This window comes from Schistocerca americana, chromosome X (assembly GCF_021461395.2).
Source record: "Schistocerca americana isolate TAMUIC-IGC-003095 chromosome X, iqSchAmer2.1, whole genome shotgun sequence".
NCBI classification, from domain to species: domain Eukaryota; kingdom Metazoa; phylum Arthropoda; class Insecta; order Orthoptera; family Acrididae; genus Schistocerca; species Schistocerca americana.
In genome coordinates, this window is record NC_060130.1 from 518,515,997 (window position 1) to 518,538,382 (window position 22,386).

General features: G+C 43.4%; 1 pseudogene; it reads right to left on the bottom strand.

Moving 5' to 3' along the window:
• Nucleotides 1-20,581: 20,581 nt before the first annotated feature.
• On the bottom strand, nt 20,582-20,699 carry LOC124557596 (annotated as a pseudogene).
• Nucleotides 20,700-22,386: the final 1,687 nt, after the last annotated feature.

Consider the following 22,386-nt stretch of genomic DNA (forward strand, 5'->3'; position numbering starts at 1 on the left):
CTAGATTCTTCATCAGCAAACTCAAGACATGAAGGTGTATCCATATTTAGATATTGACGGTGACAAAAGTGGCGATTATTCTGGATGAGACATTCCAGTGCCTGATGGTTCATCACAGTATCAACGATCACATGGTTCTGAGAGTGAGGATAGTGAACCAATAGCTCCAGGTACGAAGGAAAACACACTTAAGCTTAATTTATTGGACTACTCTAATATATTTAGCGGTATTGTAAACATATTATAGTAAATCAACGCAGTTGTTCTGGCATGAGACATTATTATTATTATTGTTATTGTTACTATTATTGTTATAGGAATTCCATATGCTTGCCAAAAAGTGCAGTATCTCGTAACTGGGAATTCAGATGGGATAGATAATAATGTCCACGGGCAGTCAGCAGGCAACCCTGGTGAAACAACCGGAAGAACTGTAAATAAAAGGACAGGCAAATGATATTATGGAATTATAATTGCCCTGATACATTCGAAACTACCTTTTGGATTCTTTAAATAGATATGTTAGAACGATATTTTTTACAGATACAACTCGTAAACGCAAACGTAAAGAGTGGAAATGGGGGAGAAAGTTACAAAATAAGCTCATCAGGAGGGAAAAACATGCATTAATTCAAGCGGAAAAAAGTGCAAGAAAAGCTGAAGGGTCCAGGTTGTGGAATAATTGCAAGGCGAAAGAGTAAAGATAAAGTATCATTAGATCAAAGATAGAAATTGTTTGAGACATTTTATGGCTTAGAAAGTATAGATGGGAAACATGATTATCTGAGCGAGCTGGTCACGAAAATTCCAAGAAAAACAATTTGTAACAGATTGGAAGGTCGTATTACGTCCAGGTGGGCTTGCATATTACGGTATGCACTTATTCTTGAAAATCAAGTAGTAAAGGCATGAGAAACGATGTTTTTGCATACATTTTATGTTAACGATCAGTAGGTAAAGACAGTTTTAGAGAAAACTAGTCCAGAAGGTGTAATGAGCGAAAGCAAATGTAACAAACACAATATTCTTCAACGAATATCAGATGACGTGATAGAAAGTATAAGAAACTATATAGATTCATTTGATAATGTAGGATCACAATACACTAGAGAGGATAGTTCACGGCAAAACCTAGACAGCACCCTCAGCGTTCGAAAGTTGTGCAGAATGTACATTCACAAATGCCAAGATAAGGGGAGGAACATGCATCAGTTTGGATGTATGAAAATGTGTTCAATACAGAATAAAATCTTAGATTTTTCAAACCTAAACAGGATGCATGTGATTAGAGTGATGTCTACAAGAACGCTAAACCACAAAATGTGACTGTTTTAGAGGGAAAAAAATAGAAAGATATCTGAAAAAGAAATACATGGCTCGAGCAGAAAAAGATGCTGACAAGCTGAAGGCGCGAACTGACAGCACAATTCTGTGTGTGTGTGTGTTTTATATACAGTAGATACTCAGCACTCTACACTGTGAAGTATCCTTACTCTATAACAAAAGAAAACGGAGCACCTAGAATATGACTATCTACAGCATGGGAGTACGAAAGGGAATGTGCTTCATGTGGTACGAGGGAACTGGACTTAGAGGAAGTACTGCGTTTACAAATTCCTAAAGCAGCAGAGTAAGAATGGCTATAAAAATGTTTTTTTCTTTCCTGACAGTTGCAGTTGTCAGAACCGTAGTTGATTTATATTTTTCATGTATCTGTACAATGTGATTACCTTAGAAACTCATTCTGTTGTCCACAAGTTTCTTGAGAAGGGGCAAATCCAGAATGAAGGAGACAGCATGCGCAGTGTTATCGACAGCTTCAAGAAAAGTCGTTAACGTTTATGTACCACAGCAGTAGTACACCCTAGCACCCACAACCAAGCACAACGGAGAAAGGTGTGATGTACATGATATGTTTTCGTTTGCGTCGGAAAGTAAACCGATTTTGTGACGTATTACAAGCTCCTAACCAGGGGCAAATTATTTAGTTTAACCAGAGTGCTTCGGAAATTAGGTTTTTGAATATCTGCATATTATTAGACACAGTTTCGTCAGGGTCTACAGTATAGTTGCGCAGCACGTGCCGATAGTCCGTTTATCTGCATAGTTTAGTTTCCCACGGTCTTTAGTATGGACAGGGACTGCGATTGTTGTGTACGGATGCCAGCCGAGTTGGTGACACTTCGCTCTCAGTTTCAGGCTGTGATGGCTTCGGTTACACAGATTGAGGCTGCAGTGGATGGGCACCACTGTTGTGGGTCGGCCGTGGGGATCCAACGGACGTCCAGCACGTCAGAGTCCTCCGATGGTCCTCACCATGGCCAACCCAGTTACTGCTCGCACTGTGTCTGACCCCTCACCTGTGATCGAGTGGGATGTCGCCCTGGGGCGAAGCAGGAGGCGAAAGACTTCCCAGGTGACAGCACGTAGGACCTCCCCGGTTTGGCTAACAAACAAGTTCTAGGTGTTGTCTGTGGCTGACACTTTCACTGAGCCAGATGTTGTCGCCTGTACTGTTTCAGAGGAAACCACTCAGCCTGCAAAATCCGGGCAATCACAGAGGGTGGGATTATTGATAGTTGGGAGCTCCAACGTTAGGCGCGTTGTGGGGCCCCTTACAGACTTGGCCGACAAGAAGTGTAAGAAAACCAATGTGCACTCCGTGTGCATACCGGGTGGAGTCATTCCAGATGTGGAAACGGTCCTCCCGGATGCCATGAAGAGCACAGGGTGCAGCCAACTGCAGGTGGTTGCTCACGTCGGTACCAATGATGTGTGTCACTTTGGATCAGAAGAGATTCTCTCTGGTTTCGAGAGGCTAACAGATGTGGTAAAGGCCGCCAGTCTTGCTTGCAAGATGTAAGCAGAGCTGACCATTTGCAGCATAGCCGACAGGACCGATTGAGGACCTCTGGTACAGAGCCGAGTGGAGGGTCTGAATCAGAGGCTCAGACGGTTCTGCAACCGTGTAGGCTGCAGATTCCTCGACTTGCGCCAAAGGGTGGTTGGGTTTCGGGTTCCGCTGAATAGGTCAGGTGTCCACTATGCGCAGGAGGCGGCTACACGGGTAGCAGGGGCTGTGTGGTGTGGACTGGGCGGTTTTTATGTTAGAAGGTCTCGGGAAAATACAAGAAGGGCTTCAGTCACAGAGGGTGCAGGCTGAACACAGGAAGAACGTAGATACAGGAACCATTGGTATAACAGTTTTAAATTGTCGTAGCTGTGTTGGGAAAGTACCAGAGTTCCAAGACCTAATAGAAAGCACTGATGCTCAAATCGTTATAGGCACTGAAAGTTGGCTAAAGCCGGATGTAAGCTCAGCCGAAATTTTTGCGAAGAACCTAACGGTGTTCCGAAAGGATAGGCTAAACACGATTGGCGGTGGCGTGTTTGTTGCTGCCGGCCGGAGTGGCCGTGCGGTTCTAGGCGCTACAGTCTGGAACCGAGCGACCGCTTTGGTCGCAGGTTCGAATCCTGCCTCGGGCATGGATGTGTGTGAGGTCCTTAGGTTTAATTAGTTCTAAGTTCTAGGCGACTGATGACCTCAGAAGTTAAGTCGAATAGTGCTCAGAGCCATTTGTTTGTTGCTGTCAGAAGTAGTTTAACTTGTCGCGAAGTTGAAGTAGGTACTTCCTGTGAGTTAGTATGGGCATTGTTGGCAACCGGAATAAAATAATAATTGGATCATTTTACCGACCTCCCAATTCAGATGGTACAGTTGCTGAAAGGTTGAAGGAAAACTTGAGTTTGATTGCAAACACGTACCCGACTCATATTACCCTCGATATGTTGGCGAAAATACATGTTTAATTCCGGAGGTACGCATAAAATATCATCCGACATTGCGCTAAACGCATTCTCTTAAAATTATTTCGAGCAGTTAGTTCACGAGCCCACGGGAATAGTAAATGGTTGTGAAAACACTCTTGACCTCTTAGCAGCAAATAATCCTGAGCTAATAACGAGTATCAAAACCGATTCAGGGATTAGTGAACACAGGGTTGGCTAGCGAGACTGAATATTGTAATCCTCAAATCCTCGAAAAATAAGCGAAAAATATACCTATTCAAAAAAGCAGTAAAAAATTCACTTGACGCCTTCCTGAGAGACAATCTCCACTCATTCCAAATTAATAATATAAGTGTAGACCAGATGTGGCTTAAATTCAAAGAAATAGTATCGGCAGCAGTTGAGAGATATCTACCAAATAAATTAACGAACGACGGAGCTGATCCTCCCTGGTACACAAAACGGGTTAGAACACTGTTGCAGAAACAATGAAACGAACATGCCAAATTTAAGCAGACACAAAATCCCCAAGATTTGCGATGTTTTACAGAAGCTCGAAATTTAGCGCGGACTTCAATGCGAGATGCTTATAATAGTTTCCACAGTGAAACTTTATCTCCAAACCTGGCAGAAAATCCAAAGAGATTCTGGTCGTATATGTGAAGTATGTTAACGGCAAGAAACAATCAATCCCTTCTCTGCGCGATAGCAATGGAGATACTATCGAAGACAGTGCTGCCAAAGCAGAGTTACTGAACACAGCCTTCTGAAATGCCTTCACAAAAGAAGACGAAGTAAATAATCCAGAATTCGAATCGAGAACAGCTACCAACATGAGTAATGTAGAAGTAAACATCCTCGGAGTAGTGAAGCAACTTAAATCACTTCATAAAGGCAAGTCTTCTGGTCCAGTCTGTATACCAATTAGGATGGAAAGTTGCACAGGTCACACCAATATTCAAGAATGGTAGTAGGAGTAATCCACTAAATTACAGTCCCATATCATTAACGTCGATATGCAGCAGGATCATGGAACATATATTGTGTTCGAACATTATGAATTACCTTGAAGAAAACGGTCTATTGACACACAGTCAACATGGGTTAAGCTCTTTATTCACATGAAGTGTTGAGTGCTATTGACAAGGGATTTCAGATCGATTCCGTATTTCTGAATTTCCGGAAGGATTTTGACATTCTACCACACAAGCGGCTCGTAGTGAAATTGCGTGCTTATGGAATATCGTCTCAATTACGTGACTGGAGTCCGCAGCTCGTGGTCGTGCGGTAGCGTTCTCGCTTCCCGCGCCCGGGTTCCCGGGTTCGATTCCCGGCGGGATCAGGGATTTTCTCTGTTTCGTGATGACTGGGTGTTGTGTGATGTCCTTAGGTTAGTTAGGTTTAAGTAGTTCTAATTTCTAGGGGACTGATGACTATAAATGTTAAGTCCCATAGTGCTCAGAGCCATTTGAACCATTTTGAACGTGACTGGATTTGTGATTTCCTGTCAGTGAGGTCACAGTTCGTAGTAATTGACGGAAAGTCATCGAGTAAAACAGAAGTGATTTCTGGCGTTCTCCAAAGTAGTATTACAAGCCCTTTGCTGTTCCTTATCTATATAAACGATTTTGGAGACAATCTGAGCGGCCGTCTTCGGTTGTTTGCAGATGAGGCTGTCGTTTATAGACTAATAAATTCATCAGAAGATCAAAATAAACTGCGAAACGATTTAATAAATATATCTAAATGGTGCGAAAAGTGGCAGTTGACCCTAAATAGCGAAATGTGTGAAGGCATCCACATGAGTGCTAAAAGGATCTCGTTAAACTTCGGATACACGATAAATCTGACTAATCCAAAAGCCGTAAATTCAACTAAATACGTAGGTATTACAGTTACGAACAACTTAAATTGGAAGGAACACATAGAAAATGTTGTGGGGAAGGCTAATCAAAGACTGCATTTTATTGGCAGGACACTTAGAAAATGCCTACACTATGCTTGTCCGTCCTCTTTTAGAATACTGCTGCCCGGTGTGGGATCCTTACCAGATAGGAGCGACGGAGTACATCGAAAAAGTTCAAAGAAGGGCAGCACGTTTTGTATTATAGCGAAATATGGGAGAGAGTGTTACAGAAGTGATACAGGATTTGGGCTGGACATTATTAAAAGAAAGGCGTTTTTCTTTGCGACGGAATCTTCTCACGAAATTCGGATCACCAACTTTCTCCTCCGAATGCGAAAATATTTTGTTGGCACCGACCTACATAGGGAGAAACGATCACCACGATAAAGTAAGGGAAATCAGAGCTCGTACGGAAATATATAGGTGTTCATTCTTTCCGCGCGCTATACGATATTAGAATAATAGAGAATTGTGAAGGTGGTTCGATGAACCCTCTGCCAGGCACTTAAATGCGATTTGCAGAGTATCCATGTAGACGTAGATGTAGATGTCACAGAAGGATTTCTTTGATTTCGAAGGGACTTCATCGACAGTCTGAAACGGGACTAAAGCTGAAAATGAAGAAAGGGTAAGATGGTCTGATAGCAGAGAAACAATGGTGAAGGAGGAAGAGCCATGGGTGATGCCATTTAAATATGAATATGACTCAGACTACAATACAAGTGATTTACTGCAGAAGTTTCGAGATCGCAGGCCAAGTGTAGAGCATGCCATATGCCTATTTACCATCACTGCCAATTTCAGAAGAGAAGTTTTCTGATATGATGCTTCTCTGCCAAAAGAACATTATTCCAACGGTTTATCATGAATTTTATCATAATATATGTCTCACAGTATACCCTCTGCATCGCGTTATGTACAGCGATGAATTGCGGTTCTCCACTACGTTAGGTGACCAGCGTCGACGAGTGTGGCGGCGACCTTGTGAGAAGTCAGATATTTCGAATGTTTTGGAGAGGCACAGCGGTGTTACTCGTGGCTCCATGGTGCGGGGCACGCGATTGTCTGCAATCCGGCCGGGGGAAGAAATTTGTGGGAGAGAGAGAGGCACTCGCACTCTACTCCGCCCGAGACGCATTTTCGGATATTTCGCCGACGCTCGGCTCGCTGCATGGGTACTGTTTCCTTGTTGATCATACTGTCTGTAGAAGTTTTGGTGAGCTCTGCTATCATGGGTTGAGCAGTTTCGGCCTTTTATGCAGTGCTAACAACATACGATTCGCGCCAACCATTTGCAGTGGTAGAAATGTCACAAAGAAGTTAAGGGGCCCCCACACATTAAATATTATTGTCAGAATAATGACCGTCTGTGGGCAAAAATTGTCATATTGTCAATACTAGTGAAGTGTCTCGGCTTGTGGCAGTTTCACAGTAAGTCAGCTGATTACACTTAAAAATCAATTTATTGACACAATCAGTTTATGTTCACAAATATAAGTTCTGCGATCCGTTAGTAGTTAAAAACAAGTAAGAAAAGTCCTTTTTGAAAATAAAGGAATGACTTCATTGACAACTTAAAGTTCTTGCAAAACAGCACAAGTTAATCTCTGCCCGAGACTATCTTCTGAAAAGTTCCCTTGGAAACAAAACAGGCTATCTTCTTAGACATCAACAGTAGGCAGAAAATGGAAGTCCCATCTCACGAGCAGTACAAGGAGTTCCAGCATCAGAGTCCACGGCCGGGGAAGCTGGTCGCGGTGCGTGATGTCCCGGGTGGCAAGGGCAACGTCGAGTCCGGGCGGTGGCTTGGTGTTCGCGACCTTCTACTTCTGCTGGCGGAGATGGAACAGCCTCTGCTCGCCGGGCGAGGGCAGTTATACCCGTGTGGCGGACGACTACCAAATAGCTATTGGTCTTGCGATGTGGGCTCGGATTGGCAGAAAATGGTGCGGAGGATGCAGCAGAAGGTCTGTAGATGTGGCGGCCTGTACCACTCTTGCGCTCACCCTCTGAACTAGCCTGCTTCCTGCAGATCGAGCAAAGTTCGGCTAACTTCCGCAGATGCACTGCGGAGATGGAGCGATGATCCACATAGCGGGTTGGCGGCGTTGTAGGAGGCCCCGGAAACACGCTAACTAGAAGTATTCGCGAACAATACAGGGTTTTTGAAAAAGAACTCCCTAGTTTTAAGTATAAATTTAATGGGGAAATTAATGAAAAATTACATCAATAGACACATATCATGAAAGAGAATACCTTCAAGTTTTGTTTAATGTTAGTAGACTTCAACGTGGGATCCATTTGTTGCCCTGCACACGTCGAGACGATTTCCACTTCTCGCCACGTATTCACCAACATTTCAGGTGGAATGTTCCCAACCGCCGTGACGATTCTTTCCCGTAAATGATCGATGTCTCTGATCTTTTCACTGAGTACAATATTTTTTATGTGGCCCCAAAAGAAAAAGTCCAGTGCGGTTAAGTATGGCTTCATGGTGGCCAAGGTATTAGGCCAGCCCTGCCTATTCACCTTCTTGGAAAGCGAATGTCAAAAGCCGCACACGCATGGTTACTGTAATGAGATGGGGCGACATCTTGTTGGAAAAACCCAAGCCCCTTTTTCGCTTCAATATCGTCCACTTGGGGAAAGACGTACTCTGTCAACATGTCACAGTAAACGTTCCCATTTACTGTTTTTTCTGCAAAAATGAAACGACCAATCACATGATCTTCCATCAAACCGCAACAGACATTAACTTTGGGAGAGTCACGTCTAAAATTACGTTGCATTTTTATAACCGATTCAGTTTTCACAAGTCAAATAACACTCTGCGCTTTCTGTTGCGGGGTAAACGTTGCTGCTGAGTTGCTCTGCACCGCACTGCAAGCACGCCTGGACTGAACTGAGGGAACAGAGGAAAAAAAAAAAACAGCACTGGTGCCGCCTCAAGGTCAAGTAGACCTGCCAACTGCAGGGAAGCCGAACTTGGAGAGTTGATAAATCCAACACCACAAACTAGAATAGTGTATGTCACTTTGTACAGATTCTAGGACACATTAAAACTAGGGAGTTCTTTTTCAGACACACTGTATTGATGGCGACCAAAATACCTTCAGTATCACCAACACGTATTGAGCGTGTGATGGCGATTATTATCGGTTTGACAATTCGCCATTCCGTTGTTCGCATTTTTCCAGTTTGGCTTCTGTATAATACGGTCAGTACATGCTAAGCTCAACCGACTTAAACTGTTAAACTTTTAAACTGAACTTAGAAATGATGGCTTAATTTATTTAGTGCTACATAAACAACCCATGCCTATGCGATGAGTCATCAAAAGTATATTTGGATAGGTATTAAAAAAATGCTTGGTGATAGTGTGGTGAAAATTAACATATAACATATGAAACACTCGAATGACCTGCCTGTGGCCAAAAATCGCGAAGTTACTCCTAATTGCTTATCAACTGGGATTGCCTGTCTCATTGCTGCATTTAGTTTTTCGATTCTTTCTCGTAATATACGAACATTAGTAAATAATTGTTATGCGTTGTGCATGTATTCTATCACTGAAATTGTTGAAACTGAAGATTGTTTAGAAAGACTTTTTGCAACTAGTTGCCTTTATAGTTGTTTATTTTTCCATAATGAGATTTCAAGATGCCTGGCATCCCACTTTCAGATGGTTACACCTGTTTACGCATGATGAACATCATTTCCTTACTAAGGCGTTGCAGAATTTTGCAACTGAAGTTTTCAAGATACCTACTGTTAGACGTAAGGAAACAATGTTCGCGATGCGGAAATAAATGTAAACATCTTAAGATAGGTAGACATAAAATGAATGTACGCTCAAATCGCATGTTTTGGGGGATAAATTGTTGGCGTGTCGTGTAGGGAAACGGGCGCCACTCCTGTCTGTGCGTTACCCCATAAGCATTAACGTGATGGACGCTACAGTTTTGCGTTTATGCGCTAGGAGCGCTGCTGTCGCATTATGTGACGGGACGGCGCGAGAGCTGCTGTAAATATATGAATCAGACCCGCTGGTCACCAAACGTTGCCGATGCCTGGTATGGAGAGCAGTTGGTTATGATTTCAGGTCACAGCTGGTAGTGATTGAGGGAACTCTGTCCGCTATAGAACGTGTGTGGGCAACTCTATCCCAACGGCAAAGTGCAGGATATCAAGGACCAGTTACAGCAGTTGTGGGTTCTGAGAACCATCCTGGCCGAATCAATGTATGCATCGAGGCCAGAGTGCGTGCAACATCATATTGATAAGTGGGCACTTACTACCAAGTTCTTCGTAAATCTGACTTGAGTTTGTAATCACAGAAATAACACCAAATACCCTCCAACCACAGGAGTTTGATCTGGTTTCCTCCTCCCCTTCTGGATACTTCACTTTTTATGTCAGGCAGTGTATTTTAGTGTAACATATAACGTTCGTAACATGAGCGTCTCCAAACCGTCACGTCCGCAGCTCGTTGTCTAGTGGCTAGCGTTGCTGCCTCTGGATCATGGGGTCCCAGGTACGATTCCCGGCCGGGTTGGGGATTTTCTCTGCCCGAGGACTGGGTGTTGGTGTTGTCCTCACATCATCATCATCATCATCATCATCATCATCATCAATCGTGACAGTGGCAAGATTGGAATGGGTAAAAATTGGGACTTTGTACAGGCGCTGATCACCGCGTAGTTGAGCGTCCCACAAACCAAACATCATCGTCATCCAAACCGTCACGACTTAGTATTTTGACCTAGAAATTGTCTGTGTCTGCTTGTAGTCCTGTGTTACACAGTAGCATTACAGTACTTCCACAAAAGTATGGAAATGCAACAATGAGTAATAAAAGAATAAAGTGTCCGTTGTAGGCTGTATTATGCTCTATTAAACTCGTGCTATTAGCTAATTTCGGCCGTGAGCCACTATCAAGCACACTTGCTATGCCATGTATTACGTATCGTGCTCATTACACAGCAAATGTGCTTGATACTGGCTCACGGCCGAAATAAGCTAATAGCACGATTTTAATAAAGCACAAGTCAGCCTACAGCGGACAATAATATATTCTTTTATTATGTGGTGTCACCGCCAGACACCACACTTGCTAGGTGGTAGCCTTTAAATCGGCCGCGGTCCGGTAGTATACGTCGGACCCGCGTGTCGCCACTGTCAGTGATTGCAGACCGAGCGCCACCACACGGCAGGTCTAGAGAGACGTCCTAGCACTCGCCCCAGTTGTACAGCCGACTTTGCTAGCGATGCTACACTGACAAATACGCTCTCATTTGCCGAGGCGATAGTTAGCTTAGCCTTCAGCTACGTCATTTGCTACGACCTAGCAAGGCGCCATTACCAGTTTATATTGAGATCATAATTATGTATCATCAAGAGCGATGTTCTCCAATTATGGATTAAAGTTAAGTATTCCAGAAGTTACGTACTATTTTTGGCTACTATAATTCCAGTGGGAAAGAAATATAAACGGATTGAGTGCCAAATAGGAGGAACAAAGTTAGAACAGGTGGACGGTTTCAAGTGCTTAGGATGCATATTCTCACAGGATGGCAACATAGTGAAAGAACTGGAAGCGAGGTGTAGCAAGGCTAATGCAGTGAGCGCTCAGCTACGATCTACTATCTTCTGCAAGAAGGAAGTCAGTACCAAGACTAAGTTATCTGTGCACCGTTCAATCTTACGACCAACTTTGTTGTATGGGAGCGAAAGCTGGGTGGATTCAGGTTACCTTATCAATAAGGTTGAGGTTACGGATATGAAAGTAGCTAGGATGATTGCAGGTACTAGTAGATGGGAACAATGGCAGGAGGGTGTCCACAATGAGGAAATCAAAGAAAAACTGGGAATGAACTCTATAGATGTAGCAGTCAGGGCGAACAGGCTTAGATGGTGGGGTCATGTTACACGCATGGGAGAAGCAAGGTTACCCAACAGACTCATGGGTTCAGCAGTAGAGGGTAGGAGGAGTCGGGGCAGACCAAGGAGAAGGTACCTGGATTCGGTTAAGAATGATTTTGAAGTAATAGGTTTAACATCAGAAGAGGCACCAATGTTAGCACTGAATAGGGGATCATGGAGGAATTTTATAAGGGGGGCTATGCTCCAGACTGAACGCTGAAAGGCATAATCAGTCTTAAATGATGATGATGATGATGATAATTCCTTGTCATTTTCCAGACCTCACGCCAGTCTGCGTGAGCTTAAACGCGTGCCTTTCGGCTTCCTCCAAACTCCGTGAATTGGCTCCTGCCAATTCACAACATATTAAACACTTAGAGGCTGTGGATCCCCACGAAAGCAAAATCTTCGTGACAGTGGGCGTAGACACCTTATCAATAAAATTGTGCATCCACAAGAAACTAAAAATTTTCCCGGCAGGAGCAGGAAACTGCAGTCGTTAAGAAGGGTGACGTTCTGCAATAGCAAAAATTTTTCCCATTTAGATCTACAGGGCGCTGAGTCAGGCTAGCGAATGAGATTGTCACGCTATATTTTTCTTAAGATTTATATACCGATTTTTAATTAGGCTGCATGTACCTCTTCCACGGAAGAGCTAGAATCTCGTCTGCAGCGATATTCGAAGCAATGGGTAACACAGCCTCCACGTTACAGTGCTACACGTTGCCAGTGAGCTAGAGCACAACCGGGACATTCAGCAGTTTCTCACTGCCCCAGTGATGGCTAAGGCAAATAATTTGCAGCATACTACAGAGATTAGTTGCAGTTTCTACGTAGAATAACTTTCAAGACTCAAAAACTTATATACACTCCTGGAAATGGAAAAAAGAACACATTGACACCGGTGTGTCAGACCCACCATACTTGCTCCGGACACTGCGAGAGGGCTGTACAAGCAATGATCAAACGCACGGCACAGCGGACACACCAGGAACCGCGGTGTTGGCCGGCGAATGGCGCTAGCTGCGCAGCATTTGTGCACCGCCGCCGTCAGTGTCAGCCAGTTTGCCGTGGCATACGGAGCTCCATCGCAGTCTTTAACACTGGTAGCATGCCGCGACAGCGTGGACGTGAACCGTATGTGCAGTTGACGGACTTTGAGCGAGGGCGTATAGTGGGCATGCGGGAAGCCGGGTGGACGTACCGCCGAATTGCTCAACACGTGGGGCGTGAGGTCTCCACAGTACATCGATGTTGTCGCCAGTGGTCGGCGGAAGGTGCACGTGCCCGTCGACCTGGGACCGGACCGCAGCGACGCACGGATGCACGCCAAGACCGTAGGATCCTACGCAGTGCCGTAGGGGACCGCACCGCCACTTCCCAGCAAATTAGGGACACTGTTGCTCCTGGGGTATCGGCGAGGACCATTCGCAACCGTCTCCATGAAGCTGGGCTACGGTCCCGCACACCGTTAGGCCGTCTTCCGCTCACGCCCCAACATCGTGCAGCCCGCCTCCACTGGTGTCGCGACAGGCGTGAATGGAGGGACGAATGGAGACGTGTCGTCTTCAGCGATGAGAGTCGCTTCTGCCTTGGTGCCAATGATGGTCGTATGCGTGTTTGGCGCCGTGCAGGTGAGCGCCACAATCAGGACTGCATACGACCGAGGCACACAGGGCCAACACCCGGCATCATGGTGTGGGGAGCGATCTCCTACACTGGCCGTACACCAGTGGTGATCGTCGAGGGGACACTGAATAGTGCACGGTACATCCAAACCGTCATCGAACCCATCGTTCTACCATTCCTAGACCGGCAAGGGAACTTGCTGTTCCAACAGGACAATGCACGTCCGCATGTATCCCGTGCCACCCAACGTGCTCTAGAAGGTGTAAGTCAACTACTCTGGCCAGCAAGATCTCCGGATCTGTCCCCCACTGAGCATGTTTGGGACTGGATGAAGCGTCGTCTCACGCGGTCTGCACGTCCAGCACGAACGCTGGTCCAACTGAGGCGCCAGGTGGAAATGGCATGGCAAGCCGTTCCACAGGACTACATCCAGCATCTCTACGATCGTCTCCATGGGAGAATAGAAGCCTGCATTGCTGTGAAAGGTGGATATACACTGTACTAGTGCCGACACTGTGCATGCTCTGTTGCCTGTGTCTATGTGCCTGTGGGTCTGTCAGTGTGATCATGTGATGTATCTGACCCCAGGAATGTGTCAATAAAGTTTCCCCTTCCTGGGACAATGAATTCACGGTGTTCTTATTTCAATTTCCAGGAGTGTACATGGTGTAATGGGTATAAGTGCAGATTTTTTTATATGTGGTACCTTAATATGCTCATACGTCAGTGTGTTGCTTGTTTTTTCTCTTCGTCGAACGGTCATCTCGCAAACACGTCACGTAATTTACTACCTCATGTTTCTGCACAGTCTTAACTACACAACTAAGAGGACTACGCCTGGCAGTAAAGACAAACCGTTTTGCATCCACGGGTGCCCACTTCAGCATCTGACCTGCTGCTCACTGGAAACATCTGATCTGCTGCCCATTAGAAAATAAGCATTAATAGCTTGCATTTTGCACAAGCACTTGGAGATACTAATCAACCTAAATACATGCGATGTGTAACAACTATAATTATTAGTCTGCAGATGACGTAAATACTGATGTAATGTTGTTCAGCGCGCCGTCCTAAGTCACCAGTAGACATATCCGTATTTGTATATATCCGTATATCATTTAGAATATTCAATCGAATTGACGAGATTATATCGAATAAATAGAGCAGTGTAATTCTGATCCACTGCAGGAAGTACGCGAAGATCAGCGTTGCCAAGCATATTCTGTGAGGATGCTATGTCCAAAAACACTGGCGGCAGGGAGAATAGGCTTCCACGCTTCCACAGTCAAACTTTAGTGATGTCTACAGCTGGTACGTCATTGACTCTGCGCAGGCAGCCAACAAGTTGACTTAGAACCAAAATACAATTCCAGTACGCCAATGAGTTTTATTCGCATTTCTGTAACCATGGGTGACAGTTAAATCATAGTTATGAATAATATTCAGGGTCAGCGTCTCCAAGCTAATCATCATAAATTAAGAGCAGGGAAAGTATCTGGGTGGCCCTCCTCATCGGTAGCTGTCATAATAATTTTTGTTTTTCTGCCTAATGCCTACTGCAAACTGCAAGCTCATTTGCTAGATTCTCTGTTTTCTTTATTTTTGATTATCTCGAGTGGTTATAATGCAAACAATATGTACAGAAAACACCTTTTGTTCTTTTGATCATTATAAACTCAAAAAGAGATTTTCTTAGCAATTCTTGCTTTGGCATTATCCCAAAAGCCACGGATAACACTAAGCTTCAAATCAATATAGTGAGTTTTACGAGAAATCCATGCTTAATGACCAAACAAGTGAGTTTAAAAATCAGTAAAGAACTGAAATCAACGAATGTACGCAGTGCTAATTAAGTTCCAGTCTCTGCTAACATGAAGGTAGAACACTTGTGAACTTAACCTCTTCGGTAAAGAAATATTTCAGAAAGGCTTAACGCTGATGACAACTGTTCTAACAGATAAAGAAAATACTTTGATCTCACCTTTTGAAATGTTTGACATGTCAAAACCCAGTAAAAAAGATGGAAGAGTATTGCAAAGGCAAATAACAGGTTCATGTAACTCTTTATCACATTAACTTGCATTTGTATTGCTCACAAGCTCATGTGTTTGTGATTAAGAGGATGTTATATAAACAGAGCGAAGGCCGAACGCCATACAGAAATCGAGACTAGCTACCTCGCAGATGGAATTACCACTTACAAATTTGAAAAATTAATTAAGAATCTGCAAAATGGTAAAGAACGGTTTTAGTTAATTTAAAAATGGAACAAATGAAATTTGTCGAGAGCAAAAAACTCACTGTTTCCGTAAATCTCCCTGTGTTGATTTCCTAAAATGACGAACCAACTCCTAGTACCTGTTACTGTCGCTCTGTTGCAGTCGTTTTAGAGTGCCTAGGTTTAGATTGAGGACATCGTGCAATACAGCAAGCGATTTCACTACACGACGCAATTATGCCATTACGGGAAAACGCATGGCAACTTAGATCAACGCCGGCCGGAGTGGCCATGCGGTTCTAGGCGCTACAGTTTGGAGCCGAGCGACCGCTACGGTCGCAGGTTCGAATCCTGCCTCGGGCATGGATGTGTGTGATGTCCTTAGGTTAGTTGGGTTTAATTAGTTCTAAGTTCTAGGCGACTGATGACCTTAGAAGTTAAGTGGCACAGTGCTCAGAGCCATTTGAACTTAGATCAACTATCAACACTTCCATATTAACAGAATAGTTTAGATTAGGGTCACCAGCTCGCCTTGCGCACGTAACACAAAGATAAAAGTGTCACCATTTCTATGCCACTAATCAGACACATTTTAAAATAGCTTCACTGCAGCAATTCATACAGTATGTGAGTCTGAAGTCGACATTATCTTCTTACAGGAAGTGACACAGATAAACATAAATGTATCTGGTTTTCGAACAATCGTGTACTTAGCACCCGAGGAAAACACAGACACGATCATCTTTGTGCGTGAAGGTGTACCGCGCTGGGTAGCTGCGCGGTCTCGGGCGCCTTGGCACGCTTCGCGCGGCTCCCCCGTCGGAGGTTCGAGTCCTACCTCGGGCATGGGTGTGTGTGTTGTCCTTAGCGTTTAAGTTAGTGTAAGTTAGATTAAGTAGTGTGGACGCCAATGGGCCGATGACCTCAGCAGTTTGGTCCCATAGGAACTTACCACAGATTTCCAAATTTCCGTGAAGGTGTCTCAATCAGAGATCCATAGGAATTAGAAGAAAGGAGAAGAATCACGTCCAAAATTTACTGTCACCCTTCTAAACATTTACACCCCGTCAGGCAGAAGCAAATAAGCAGAGCGAGTTACTTTATTTAAAGATTAAATAAATGGACCAACTACCTACATGCGCTCTATAGTTTTACGTTAAGATCCGACTTGTAGCCCAGACTTGCTAAAAGACGCTTAAGAACATGCTTAATAACTCATGGAAGCTATAAAAGTAAAGAGTAAGGAAAGTCATGGAATTTTATTCCACCATTCTTAGAGAACTCTACGAGAAACCTAACTTTACAAAGAAGCACACGCAGCAGATAAGCAGAATTAAAGTGCAATTCATTATCATCAAAAGGAAACAGTTAGAAGATCTGAAGATCAAATACAAAGCGAGGTCCATAGTAGTAGCCGAGATTGCGTGCATGTATTGTAAGTAGGCTGTTTAGGTTTTTATGTTGGTAACGCCACCTAGCGCTCTGTATGAAAATCACTGACTGTGCTATTTGCAGTCTGTGGCTGGTTTGCATTGTTGGAATATTTGCTATTGTAGTGTTGGGCAGTTGGATGTGAGCAGCGCATAGCGTTGCTCAGTTGGAGGTGAGCCGCCAGCAGTGGTGGATGTGGGGAGAGAGGTGGCAGAATTTTGAGAGCGGACGATCTGGACGTGTGTCCATCAGAAAGAGTAAATTTGTAATACTGGATATCGTGAACTGCTATATATATGATGACTTTTGAACAATATTAAGGTAGATACATTGTTTGTTCTCTATCAAAATCATTCATTTGCTAACTATGCCTATCAGTAGTTAGTGCCTTCAGTAGTTAGAATCCATTATTTAGCTGGCAGTATTGGCTCTCGCTGTATTGCAGTAGTTCGAGTAACGAAGATTTTTCTGAGGTAAGTGATTCATGAAAGGTATAGGTTATTGTTAGTCGGGGCCATTCTTTTGTAGGGATTATTGAAAGTCAGATTGCGTTGCGCTAAATATATTGTGTGTCTGTCTAGTGTTGATCAGAATAAGTAAAGAGAGAAATGTCTGAGTACGTTCAGTTCTGCTCAGCTGTTTGAAAATCAAATAACGTAAGGGGTTTACCAGCACAGTAATTCATAAATTTTTCTAAGGGGATGTTTCAGTATCACCTCGTCAAATATCAGATCAACAGCAGACGCACATTACTATGCCAACTACTAACAGAGGAGGTTACGGACCGTGTCGGGAAAGTTCTGGCCAAGTATGGGATCGAAACAATCTTCAGACCCACCAAGAAGATTAAGGAACATTTAAGAACTGAAAAAGACGCCCGACATCCCCTAGCAACACCTGGGGTATACAAAATTCCACGCAGTTGTGGACAAGTATATATTGGAACAACGAAAAGAAGTGTAAACACCCACTTAGCTGAACATAAAAGAAACTGTCGCTTAGGACACATCGAAAAATCGGCCGTAGCTGAGCATGTTTTTCGAGATGAGAATCATGAAATTAAATTTAATGAGACAAGCGTTCTACCACGAACATCCCATTATCATACGCGCATGTATAGAGAAGCAATAGAAATTCACAAGCACCTCAACAATTTCAATAGAAAAGAGGAAGTTTTAAAGTTGGACAAAATATGGATGTCGACGTTGCGCCAGCAGAATGACAATCGATTACTCTTAATCGAGAATGATGACGCCTTCCAAAGATAGGCATACCGTCGGCATCACGTGACGGATGGTGGTGCCCTCTATGCGCTCTATAAATGCGAGAGTACCAGCAGTCTCAGTGGCAGTAGCCGGACGACCTAAGAAGATGTCTCCCGCAGATGGAGACGAAACGTCAGGTGGAAATTTTATACATCGACCACGGCCTCTCAGCCCGGAAGTTTTAACTGAAGACAACACTGGCCGTCAAAGGCTACATTGTATGAATTTACCCTTACTTACAATGTTTATCAGAAGTTTCTCTTGTTGCTAAAAATTTTGGATAATGGCGTAGATATGTCGGAATGGGCTGACCCAGCAGCCTATGACATTTAAGTCATCTAGATACTCAGCCTGGTCTACAATATTCAACTCGAGATGGTCTACTGTCTGGACATTCACTGGAAGGCATGTGGAGTTGGCAGGCACCTCAACGATTTTAGACCTTGGGTCCACTGTAGGGAAGAATCCGTAATGCGTGAGTCAATTTACCAATGGGATGTGCATTCATTGCAGTATTACAGTCGACATGAACTGTGCTAACTGGTAGTTTATGCACTGATTAAGCTGACTAGTTGTCAGAACTCTTTTGCAAAACTTGACTCCTTGAGAAATCTCATAGTGGTTTTATTGAACCTTTACATCGAAGGTCAACTGCCTGTTATGTTGTTTTTATCTGTTTTAAATCTATTAACGGTTACACGTAATTCAAAACCTTTTACAGATCGTTTTATAAATGCATTTCAATCATCAATGTCGTATGATACATTGGTATTTCCACAACTTCCTAGATGCAGTTTATTGTTTGACTCAGTGACACTAGGAATGCTGGTATACGTTACAAGCCCAATCAATGCAGGACTCCGTTTCCGCTTGCTTAAATCAATAGGGGGGAAGTAATTTACCTGTAGCAAATCAGAATGTTGTGACATCACATCTAAATCTCAACTGATGCAGCGATTTTCAAATTATGAATAAAAGAAATAGGAATGCGAGTCAGCTACCATGAACAGCATAGTGAATGCATAACCGTAGCCAAGATAAACACTAAGTCGACATTCACTAGAGCAGTAAAAGTTTATACACCAACTAGTTCCGCAGATGATACAACAGAAAAATACTACTTCATAGTAGAAGAGTTTATTTGTCCAGACTGCAATAAATACATACATAGACAACTAGTTTTGGCAAGTTAAATTGCCATATTCAGATCCGAAAAAGTATTTAAAAAATTTACAGCCTAATAATCGCTATTCGCTATAAAGAAGATATTCTACTACATGTATTACATATCATATACATACATAGACTATTGTGCCACTCTATGTAGTGCACTGTCGTTTAGTCAGGACTTATTTGGGAACAACTATAATGTAAAGAAAAAGGTTGTGAAAAATTCAGTATGAAATATAATATGTCAGAGGTGAACATACCTTGTCGAAGAAGACGCTCCACTGTCACGTTATACATTATACAATCATGATTTTGTTGCGTAATTTATAAAGTTACACTGGAGCGTCTTCTTCAGTGAGGTATGTTGATCTCGGCCACGTTATATTTTTGAAATTGGTTTTCCCGTAACCGTTTTTCTTATATTAAAGTTGCTCCCAAATAGGTCCATGACAAAATTACAGTGGACTACATAGAGCGGCAGAATGGTCTTTAAATATAGATGGTATGTAATATGTGCATTAGAATTTCTGCTTTATAACAAATAACGATTATTAGACTGTAAATATCTTTATGTCATACTTTTTCATATCTGAAGATGGCAGGTTAACTTACCGAAACTAGTTATCTAAATATTTATTTGTTGCGATCTGGGTAAATAAATTTCTACATCTACATCTACATGGTTACTCTGCAAATCACATTTAAGTGCCTGGCAGAGGGTTCATCGAAGCACCTTCACAATTCTCTACTATTCCAAACTCTTATAGCGCTCGGAAAGAATGAACACCTATATCTTTCCGTACGAGCTCTGATTTACCTTGTTTTATCGTGGTGATCGTTCCTCCCTATGTAGGTGGGTGTCAACGAAGTATTTTCGCAGTCGGAGGAGAAAGTTGGTGATTGGAATTTCGTGAGAAGATTCCGTCGCAACGAAAAACGCCTTTCTTTTAATGATGTCCAGTCCAAATCTTGTATCATTTCTGTGACACTCTCTCCCATATTTAGCGACAATACAAAGCGTGCCAGAGGTCCGCATTTATCTACTAAAAGCACTCCGTCATCAGGCCACAAGTGGTCCATCGGGACCATCCGACCGCCGTGTCATCCTCAGCTGAGGATGCGCATAGGAGGGGCGTGTGGTCAGCACACCGCTCTCCCGGTCGCTACGATGGTTTTCTTTGACTGGAGCCGCTATTATTCGGTCGAGTAGCTCCTCAATTTGCATCACGAGGCTGAGTGCACCCCGAAAAATAGCAACAGCGCATGGCGGCCTTGATGGTCACCCATCCAAGTGCTGGCCACGCCCGACACCGCTTAACTTCGGTGATCTCACGGGAACCGGTGTATCCACTGCGGCAAGGCCGTTGCATTTATCTAGTAAGAAGAGTACATAATTCAAATTCAGAGATCATTCAAATACTGAGAACGTCAGGTTATCATACTACAGAAGAATGCTGAAGATTATGGGGTAGATCGCGCAACTGATGAGGAGGTACTGAATGTATCTGAGAAGATAAGAAATTTGTGGCACAACTTCACTGAAATATGGAATCGGTTGAGAGGACACATTCTGAGACATCAAGGGATCACCATTTAGTGTTGGAGGGAAGTGCGGAGGGTACAAATCACAGAGGGACATCAAGAGACGAATACAGTGAGAAGATTCATAAGGCTGTAGGTTGCAGCAGTTATTTGGAGCCGGCCAGTGTGGCCGAGTGGTTCTAGGCGCTTCAGTCTGGAACCGCGCGACCGCTACGGTCGCAGGTTCGAATCCTGCCTCGGGCATGGATGTGTGTGATGTCCTTAGGTTAGTTAGGCTTAAGTAGTTCTAAGTTCTAGGGGACTGTTGACCTCAGATGTTAAGTCCCATAGTGGTCAGAACCATTTGAACCAAGCTATTTGGAGATGAAGAGGCTTGCATAGGATAGAGTAGCATGGAGAGCTGCAGCAAACCAGTCTTCAGACTGAAGACTAAAACAACAAGAAGATTATGCATAACATTAAAATAGAGAAGGGGAGTCCAGAGAAGTGGTTGAAGCCGAATGTGCATTTCAGATTTCCCAGTAAAACATGATTCGAGGACACCGAATTATTGAGAAGGGCAGTACTTCCATATTTATCCGCCAATCGATAAAGTATTTGACACTAGAACCACAGAAGGAGTCAAACTGACTATTTAGAAATTTTTTCTCTATAACGACAATATAGTATTTTGTAAAACATTAACATTTTGTGATTTTTATTTCTTTTCAACAGAGACTGTCCTGTAGAAATTACAGATCTGTAGGTATACTCATAGCTTTTATTTCGCACTGTGTACTAAGAAAGCTGACAGCAGTTATTTTCACACTTAAAGTTCCTTGATGCACAGTTACTGCATGAGAGTGCAAAAATGGTCCGTCCTGTTGCATGTGACTGTGACATCTTTCTACAATGAATGCTGAAGCTTCTGAGCTGATTATTACGTCATCGTGCTGGATTATGTGTGGGTCGTAATGCAGATAATTATGAACATGGCTCCTAAGTGTCAGACAAAGGAGTAACGGTATATTTATAATACCTGTAACGAGTATGAGAGCAAGAGTCGAAAAGTTAGGAAATTGAAAGACCAGCAGAAATTAACAGTGATTATTGTATTCCATCCATTGCTGGTTCAAGCGGAAGTAGTGATGTGTCGGTGGAAGCTACGTTAATCACTGTTACTGTAACAATATAAACGCCTCCATCAAATCCAGCATATCACTTACGAAGGGATGACATTGGATACAACAGAGGAAGTGCTAGGTGTCAGCAACCTTTTGCCATTTTTGTGTGTCGTTCTGAGTTAGGAAAAGATAGGATAGGGTGGGTGATTTTGGATCATGTCTTTCATGCATCTAGAAGAATACAAAAGAAATAACTCTTACGCCAGACAGTAGGACGTAAGCCACTTGCGAAGAGAAACATCAAAATTCGCGCATCTGCTAGTTCTTGGAGCCTGTTCGTGGATGACACAATATTCAGGCACATAAGACAGTGCGGGAAGGCAGAAGCCCACAGGCAACTTGGAAACAACT